Source organism: Triticum dicoccoides, chromosome 2B (genome assembly GCF_002162155.2).
Source record: "Triticum dicoccoides isolate Atlit2015 ecotype Zavitan chromosome 2B, WEW_v2.0, whole genome shotgun sequence".
Lineage (NCBI taxonomy): Eukaryota > Viridiplantae > Streptophyta > Magnoliopsida > Poales > Poaceae > Triticum > Triticum dicoccoides.
Window position 1 is genome coordinate 822991002 of NC_041383.1, and position 10068 is coordinate 823001069.

The following is a 10068-nucleotide window of genomic DNA, read 5'->3' on the forward strand; positions in this document are numbered from 1 at the left end:
CGCTATGATCAAGACAACTGAGGTGGAAATCTAGAAGAATACTAATCAAGTGTTAATGGTGAACAAGACAGACATATTAAAAAAGAAAGACAAGTCCAAGAAGAAATGCAATGGTGCAGGTTCGACCGTGTCCCAGAAAAGGAACAAGGGCAGAGCTATTACTAAGACTGAATGTTTCTACCTCAAAGCTAAATGACACTGGATGAGGAATTGCAAGAAGTGGTTTTTTTTTTTTGAGAACTTGCAAGAAGTAGTTGGACCAGTCGACTCGCCCTGCCCCTTCGGCTAGACTTCCTCTCATCTCGCGTGAAGCGACACATATCTGCACCCATGAGACAGAGGGTGCACTTGTCTGGCAGCATCTAGTTGGTTGGCCCAGTATAGACCTATCACTTGGTTCATTTGTTGGTTTTCACTTTGTTTTCTTCTCCTTTTTAGTTTGGTTCATGTTATCTAAATATTTCAAATACATATACTCCAGAGATTAATTTAGTTTAATTTTTAAATGGGTTCATGCATCTAAAACATAATAATGAAGTTTAAAAACAAATGTTTGTGCATTTTGGAAAATGTTCATAGCTTTCAAATAAATGTTAAGTATTCCTGATATTTAGAAAATCTTCACGTGTTTCAAACAATTGCAGGTGGTATGTTCCAAAATATTTACACAACGAAAATCAACGTTTGCACAATTTTTAGAAAACATTTCGTACTATTAAAAATATTTGTCACATTCGAAAATATACAATGTCAACACTGTTCATAATTGTTTTAAAAAAATCTGTACCACGACAAACATGTTCGTGACGATTAAAGAAAAAGTTCATGCAATTTAGAATTGTTTAAAAAATTATTATGTGCCACTAAAAAATATAGTAACATTTTAAAAAAAATATTTGCGCAACGTAAAAATAATGTTCACGTAGTTTGAAAAAAAATGTGCCATACCATTTAAAAAAAGTACAAGGTGTATTGGAAAATATTTTGCATGTACTCAAGAAAGTTTCAACCATGAATTTGAAAAAAATATTTGTCATGTATAGGAAAAACGTTCAACATGTATAAAAAAAATATTGCGCATGCATAAAAAATAAAGTTGTACATCAAGTATTAAGATAAGTCAACATGTAGCTTCCCAAAACAGTTTAGTGGCACTACAGTATTGGATCGTCCTATGAGCCTCGCGCAGAGCTGATAGCTTGTCATATAGGGGAGCTCCTATTTGACGTTCCCTCGCAAACAGTAGATCACGCCGGAATAAAAAAAGATGTGATGCCAGGAATCGAAAGCTACACCCGGTGTGGGTGGTGCTTCCGAGCATATGGTTCGAACAAGTTGAGCTAGCTAGCTTTCTTGATCACAGAACATTGCAAAAATTAAGAAAACTCAAACGCCGATCCGAAAGTTTTTCAAAAATTCGAACACAATTTTTTTTTCAAAAAACAAAATATGCTTGTCTTTATGGCGGTTTGCTACTTATGCTTGTGGGTCTCTCCGTTGGTTGTAAAAAAAATGATTTTTTTAATAAAAAGTTTGATCTGCTTGTTTGCTTTGTTACTTTCTAGTCGATCTAGGGACAAGCTTAGTGCGGCCTCAACCTCTAGCCTAGCTATAATTACTATTTCTTTTGCACCGGGATGCTTCCTTTGTGTTTTGTTCCATTGAATCCGTCCGTGAGGCCATTTTGGTTTGGACCAAGTATTTGGATCAGACGATCAGTACCATGTTTACTAAAATACGTCTAGATACATCTCCTTTTATCCATTTTAATGGCAAGTATTTCCGGACGGAAGGAGTACTTCATTAATTGTCTACCTGAGAACTTGGAGATTTTGTTGTAGTAGCTACGCTGATAGATACATAATCTGTTTGATTCTGTTTCCTGGTTAATTACATCACTCGTACATACATAATGGGTTTGGTCCTGCTTCCAGGTTAAATACACACTGACTGAAAATGGAACACAAAGCTTCTACTGCACGAAGTGACCTAGAGCAGATGTTAGTCGATCAAACAATTGAGCCCAAGGCCCTGCCATTATCACTCTTGAAGGACATCACAGATGATTTCTTGGATGACCGGGAGATTGGAAGAGGTGGATTTGCTGTGGTTTATAAGGTAGTATCCATGGCAGAGTGTTCCAATCTTAATTACACTTGTTTTCAGAACTCAAACCGATGCTAACACTTGTGAGTGATAGGGAATACTTGGCGATAGGTCGGTTGCCGTCAAGAAGTTGTCCAGAGCTTATATGCATGAAACCGAATTTGACCGAGAGATTGAATGCCTGATGCGGGCTAAGCACAAGAATGTAGTAAGATTTATTGGATATTGTGATGACAGACAAAGAAGTGCTAAAAGGTATGACGGAAAACTTATCATGGCAGATGTACAACAAAGATTGCTTTGCTTTGAGTACGCACCTAAAGGGAGCCTTGATTTGTATGTTACCGGTACGACCATGTGGCCTCTAACTTTTCTCTTTATTTTCTTCATGTACTAATTCCGTAATGTTCCATATACATAATATAACATTCATTATTCAAAAGTGAACACATCAATTATCTCAAATTGTAAACTCGGTTTCTCCTCTCCCCTTGATAGATGCACATCGTGAGTGGGATACGTGCTACAAAATAATCAAAGGGATATGTCACGGTCTGCAATACCTTCATGACAACCGTATTATTCACTTGGATTTGAAACCCGCCAATATATTGCTCGACAATGACATGGCACCAGAAATAACTGATTTTGGCCTGTCAAGGCCCTTAGATGAAAATCAAAGCCAAGTGCTTACCAAAAATATATCAGGAACAATGTAAGCTAGCGAACTCCTCTTAAAAGCTCAGTCTTTTGTGGTATGTGATTTAATTGCACCCTTTTTTTAGATTAATCGATCAGACCTTTTATATTTTCCTACAGGGGGTATTTGGCACCAGAACGTTATGAAGGGAGTGGAATCACACGCAGCGGTGACTTGTATAGTCTTGGTATTATTATCATGGAAATACTGACTGGGCAGAAGGGGCATCAAACTAGTGAGGATGTAAGAACAATAATATATGCCATTAACGTCCTAATTCCTTTTTGGCTAAGAAGAGTCAACTTTATAGTTGCCACGCTTCTAATTCGATTTTTTTGTTACATTTTAGTTTGAGATGTTGCATAGTATCATCTCTGGAAGACACTTGTAAAAATTACCATTTGCAAAGGGAAAATATGAACTTAGTCCTTATAAAGAATAAATAGAAACTTCAAAGGTATACAAGTAGCCAAGTCTTTGAAGAAAAGAAATGGAAATAATGAAGAATCCTGGCACTACTTAAAAAGTACAGGAAAATATGGAAAGGGAAAGGTCATACAAATAAATATAATCACAGGTTATCGTTTGCAGGAAGGACTTTACATTTCATTTCTACTTGTTTTGGTTGAATGTTAAAATGCAATTTACAGGGTCATAGATCTGACTTGAAACTATTGGGACTTGGTTTACTTTTTAGCAATTTTTTGTTGTTAGTTTGCTGCCTGAAACCCTAGACCCTAGTTCGCTAACTAGCAATTTACAGGTTGAATGTTACTTGTTTAGCTCGCTAATTTTCAAAAGTTTGACATGAGACCCTAGTTCAAATCAGCCCACTAACAAAAGAGTTGCTAGTTAGCCCAGCCTAGGGGCCTAGCACCCTAGCCCACTTCGGCACTTCTCCTAGACCTAGGAGCCAGCCGCCAGGAGACCCCAGATCCAACCAGAAGCCAGCCACCAAGAGCCAAATATCCTTGTTTAATTTATGCCTGAATTTTTTGATGGGATCATGGAATTCTTGTGTGTTGGTTATTACCTTAATGTTCTTGTTTAATTTGTTCTGTTGTGAATTTTTATGGGATCATGGGATTCTTCTGTGTTGTTTATTACCTTAACGAGTACTCGTGAACACTCGTGAGCATAACGAGCCCATAACGAACTGAGTTGAACAAAGGTTTTTGCTCGTGAATATTAATGAGCTTAATGATAACGAGCTTAATGATAATGAGTTTAATGATAACAAGCCGAATGAGCCGAGCAACTCGTTAATCCAGCCCTAGTTTGAACCGCAGCTCCCCCTCTGCCGCCTGCAAATGGATAACCCTTCGCAGAGGTAGGTGCACCACACTCCACACAAAGCAGGGCTCAGGGCTTGTAAGAGGCCAGGGGACGGATGGGCCGGGCCACGGGATGCACAGTCATGACGTGCTTAATCCGCCTCAAGTGCCGACACGTTTCAGACATGCACACCAGCTTCGACAAAAAGACGCGATGCCCCTTACTGCACTTTGTCGCCTATAATCCAATCAACAATGCTTAAACTAAAAGCGGAAAGCTACTAGCTATAGGTTTTACTGCAGGTAAACATGAAACCATTTCATTCATAACATTTGGATGACACTAGTACACCATCAGCAGTACATATATTTCCACCTCCAAAACTGTCTCCATCATTGGCACTACATGGGTACAGCGTCACTAAGTTAGTACTGACAACCACACTTTGACCACCTAGAAACGTACTTACGAGCTTAATTTACATAGCACTTAACACTAGCTACTTCCAGCATCTCTCGCTGTCATCTCCACCACAACACGTAATTCAGCACACGCAGGACAACATCCGCCACCAGCAGCATGAGAATGGCCACGCCAATCACTAAATTTGCTACGGAGACCACCAGATTTATGGATGCAGCGTCGGCAACGATGGCACCCTGACGACCCGCAACTGGAGCCACCTCCAGCATGTATCCTGCGACTGTACTTGCAAAGGATGCAGCCTGGGATGCCTCCGGCACTCCGTTTTGCTGAACCGGATGAACCTGCGGTGCACAACTTGAGCTCCAGCCGCCTGCCCGCCCTGCATCTGACCGGCCCCGATTTGCCCCACTGGATGCGCTGCTCCTCCAAAAGTCACAAGATGCGCCGCGTAGGCTTCCTCCCATCTGTAGAAATCGCATCCACCCCATGATGGCTGCCATGGATTCACGAGAAAGCATACCTCGTGAGAAACTGACCAAGAAGAAACATCAGAAAAAAACTCCGAAATCCAATCCAAGGTCAAAGCTTTGGAACCGAAAATATTTCTTTTTGAAGAAAACGGAACTTCCCTGACAGCATACTGAAGCTAGAGGTACATATAATGTGATTATGTGATTACAAGGTAAAACTTTATTGCTTTTCTATAACAAAAAATGAAATAAACCTGATAAATCGATGTCTGATAATCATTAGCAGATGCATGATGTGCTTCTCATCTATCAAACTATTTCTAGAACGGAACTTTCATTTAGAAACTTAGTACAGCAATTCAACAAAAAACTGAACATGAGACATAAGGAAATTTTATACAATCAATTTAGTATTCCTCTCAAGTCATGAATACCTCTAATACTGTATTGAGTGTTGGCAACATGTTAATTGAATTTTAGCTCAGGGGTGATGACGGAACAATTTGTGTACAGCAATAAAAGTGATCAATACTACATAAATGGAATTATACAGAGTTTAAACACATGTTTAGCCCTCCCGGTCTGCTAAAATAAATTTCTAGAGACAAGCATAGAGCAAGGTTGCTCTGTCGGATTGTTTCCATACTTGGATTATGTGAGATATAGTCTTAGACTTTCCATCTCACAGCAGATCTTTTTTGTGTTTTCTAAATAATGAAAGCATCACGCATTCAGTTTACTGGTTGTACTGCTGTTTTTGATTGATGTTCCAGTAGACCCGATGAAGGAGCTAATCAGACTAACATTTGAGCGAAAATTTGATGAGGCGCTTACAACGCCTCTTCAAACACGCACAATGTTCGGCATGGCAGCGCCGCAATGGAACGAGCCATAGACCTGGGAGGTGGATTGCAGCGGCGTGGCTGCAACCACGTGGTCGGCCGGTCTGCGCGCAGCGGCGGCGGGACTGCTCTGGCGTCTGCTCGTCGGCGGCTTTCTCGGACGGCGACCCTTGTACGAGAGATGGAGGTCTTCGATCAGATCTGGGTGAAAACCTGCTATTGGCTATTGCCTAGGCCGGCGATGGCGACGTTGTCTGCATCGTTCCCTTCCTGAAGGCATCGTCGTGGAGAAGTTCAAGGCCACTCTCTGCTACCTCCGGGGGAAACCCTAGATCAGTAGATCGGATGACGGCGGCTCTCTGGTGTCGTTTCCCCCCTGGGGGCGTCATTCTTGGAGGTGCACACGGCTCGAGGGACTAGAGGACGGCGACTTTGGTGGAGCGGTGCTTCATCTTTCACATTGATGGTGGTGGATCTCAGCGGCATGGTGTTGTGGAGACTCGGCGTCTGATGTGCGGAGATGGACTCGTGCAGGAGGAGGAAGCTGTCTGGCGTCATGGTGACGTCGATGGCAGAGTGGCCAGACAAGGTAGAAGCCTCAATATGATCTGAAGACGGACCTGTGGAAGATGGCGGCGACGACACACGAGTGCGTCTGACCGGATTGTGCCCCAGACCCGGTATGTGGCTCGGCTGGGGCTTTCGGATGAGTTTCGGCTTCCGGCTTTTGATGTTAGGCTTAGGTGAGTGGTTTGGGTAGTGGCCGAGCTAGCACCCCCTAATCATTTTGGATATGAGTAGCGGCATATGTTGCCAAGATGGTGGATTCAGACACATTGTTGTAACACTTTGTACGGTCCTCGAGAATAATCAATAAAGTGGCCGTATGCATCTCCCAGATGCAGAGGCCGGGGGTCATCCTCCTTTTCTAAAAAAAAAGAATCAACGTCGTCATCTTCAACAACAACCACCTCTTCGGCCATGGCAATGGATCAACCAAGAACCAACAGAGACATTAGAGAGCGAACGCATGTACACACACTTCTACCCGCTCATGGCACTGAGCTTGACGGGACTGAAGAAGATGGGGGAGCTCCACCTCGCCGTCCGGTTCACCAGCACCGCGTGGGCAAACATGTTGGCACCCTACGGATGGCTGCGGCGGCCCAAGATGCACTGCACGAACCCTCTCTCCGTGCGGCAGCTAGACTACCTCCGGAACCAGAGGATGGTGATTGTCGCCACGCGTCTGGGCAGGGCTGATTCTCCGTTGCCTAGGGAGGTGGTGGAGTACATGCTCGACGTGGACTGGCACATGTTCAGCCTGTGCCGGACCAAGGCCAACTTCTACCGCATCACATCGCTCTTCTCCAGCATGGTCGTCGTCGCCAAATGGTTCGACGACATCTGCAAGTGGAAGAACCTGTTGGATCACATGCCGGAAACACACGCGAGCACGGTGGAGACAGACGAGAGAGAGGGAGGAAGACCAAAACATAGAATTTTGCGACGCGCAACTGCCGTCCTCTTTTCTGGTTTTTTTCTCTTATTTATCTTTTGATTACATGCAAACTTGACCAGTTAAACCGGCCGAACTCTATGCCACGACCCACCAGATTCGTGCCATCCCATGATAGTGTATCGTGGCTCAACTAACTCACGTACTAATAGCCGCAACATAAACTCGTATGCTTCTGGCTAATGATCCTATTTACATGCATCGACTCAATCCACGTGTACACATCCATCCATCGACGTACACACGTACATGCAAGGACTCAGCTAGCTAACAAACCAGCTAGCACTGAATCACAAGCGGCACTTTCAACCATATTGGTGACCGTGTGCGCAACAAAATAGGCGGCTGGTCAGAAAGAAACCTTGCGTGCACAGGGAGGGAGGTTTTTATAAAATCAGGAGCACAGGCCATTCCAACCTACAGCATGAGCTGTTTTCTGCTGACCAAGAAAGTCTGCAAGACTATAACATCTCCGATGGCCAAATATTGGTGGGGCAGTTTCCTCGACAAGAGATCCTTGCACTGGATGTCATGGGACAAACTGACTGTGCCAAAGGCCAAGGGAGGTATGGGTTTTTGGGACCCTGAAGTGTTCAATCTCGCTATGTTGGGCAAGCAGGGCTGGCGACTGCTTACAAACCCGGATTCCCTGTGTGCCCGGGTGTTGAAAGGAAGATATTTCCCGCAGACTGATTTCCTTCATGCTACGGCACCGAGCCGGGCCTCTGCTACGTGGAAGGCGATCGTGGCTGGACGGACGGCGCTGGAAGAAGGCTTGATCCACAGGGTTGGCGACGGCACCACAATCTCAATATGGACAGACCCGTGGATACCAACCACAATATCACTGAAACCTAGTGGCCGCATAGGAGATGCTCCACTCACAAAAGTTTCAGAGTTGATCGATGCTTATACAGGAAGGTGGAATGTGGATTTAATCCAGCAAAACTTCACTCCCCCCGACGCGATAGCAATACTGAATATCCCATTGAGGGTGGCAGGCGGAGAGGATACTGTGGCATGGGCTTTGGAAAGGTCAGGAAACTATTCTGTCAAATCGGCGTACCGATCTCTCATGACTTGTAACGAGCTTAGTTCTCCAGAGGAAGGGACGGTAACGGAGACATCACCGAATAACAAACAGTTGTGGACTGCACTTTGGAAGCTCAGTGTGTTACCGAAGATCAGAGTATTCTAGTGGAGAGTTCTTCGGGGGATTCTACCGGATTCCGTGACTCTACACTACAGGCACATCGAAACGATGAGCCGATGTGATCTTTGTCAGGCTGCAGACGAAGACCTGGTGCATGCACTGATACTTGTTCGCATGCAAACTTGTTTTGGGCGGCGGCTAGGGACCGTTTTGATCTACACGAACCGGCGCTACACCAAGATTCTTGGGCTCGTGACATCACGCTAGACCAATAGTTCTCTGATGATGCACGATGCAAAATCATTACTATCATGCATTCCATTTGGACCTCGAGGAATAAGTGGACACATGATCAGAAGGGATTCGATCCTGCGATGGCCATGAAGTGGGTGCAGGAGACACTATCCATTCTCGACATACCAAACTGACGCACTCGGGCATCGGGGCAGTGTTGGCGCCCCCCGGACGTGGGATGGATCACCATTAACACTGACGGATCAGTGTTCGGCGGCCAGCCGAATGGGGGGGCAGGGGGAGTATCACGCTCCCATCTTGCTTTCCTAGGAGCTTGGTGCAAATCATTGCCGGGAGTCTCGGACCCCTTCATCGCCGAGCTGCTGGCTTTCCGGGAGGGGGTAATTTTTGCTCATCTCCGGGGTTACTCACATGTGATAATGGAGGTCGATTGTCTTCATTTGGTCGAGCTCTGGAACTCGCGAGGCAATTCTAGATCGATTGCATCGTCTATCTTTCGAGAATTATTGGACATAGTGCCGCATTTTATCTCTTTTTCGGTTCGACATGTCGGCAGGGACTTGAATGTGCCGGCCCATCTTTATGCTCAGCGTGCCTGTACGCTTGATGGGACGGATAGTTGGCTAGATGTTAGCCCAGACTTCCTACGAACTAGCCTACGGGCAGATTGTAACCGACTCCTTTTATTCTGAATAAAGTCCTAAATTCGATGCAAAAAAAAAAGCTAGCACGCAACTTCGTAATTAAACATGCATGGATGACCCGATAAAGAAAATCTACTAATGCATGTAACAAGATTAAAACTAATAGAACCCACTGATGACGATGTTGGTGCATGTGGTGTTGCTGAAGCTAGTGTGCTACCCGGAGCTAATCTTGCGGGCCGTGTTACTGTGCATGATCATTGTTGGGGCGTGCAACTACTGCCGGCGGCCACGGGAGCCTCCACACCGACACGATGCTGTCACGCGCGGAGCTAGCGCATCCGAGCGAGCACATAGATATGCTTATGTGGTTGTACCAGGATCTGGCGTACCCCGACGAGCTGTATGAAGAGTTCGACACGTTTCCGACATCCAAGCAAGATGACACGGTGAGGCTGAGATACTGTTGGAATAAATGCAAGTCATACCGTCGATCATCCGAGGACCAAACAATCACACGAGCACGACACCGAGATTTGTTAACGAGGTTCATTAATATGGCTACATCCCCAGGGTGACTATGGGCGCTCCTCACCTTGACACCGCTACAATACCGCACCCGGACGCCCTGGACACCGGCACATGCCGCCGGCTTCCCCTGCATTCCGGTGTTATTAT

General features: G+C 44.9%; 1 pseudogene; it reads left to right on the plus strand.

Moving 5' to 3' along the window:
• The first annotated feature begins 1956 nt into the window (after positions 1 to 1956).
• The window catches only part of LOC119361587, a 38015-nt pseudogene continuing 29903 nt past the window's right edge, over positions 1957 to 10068 (plus strand).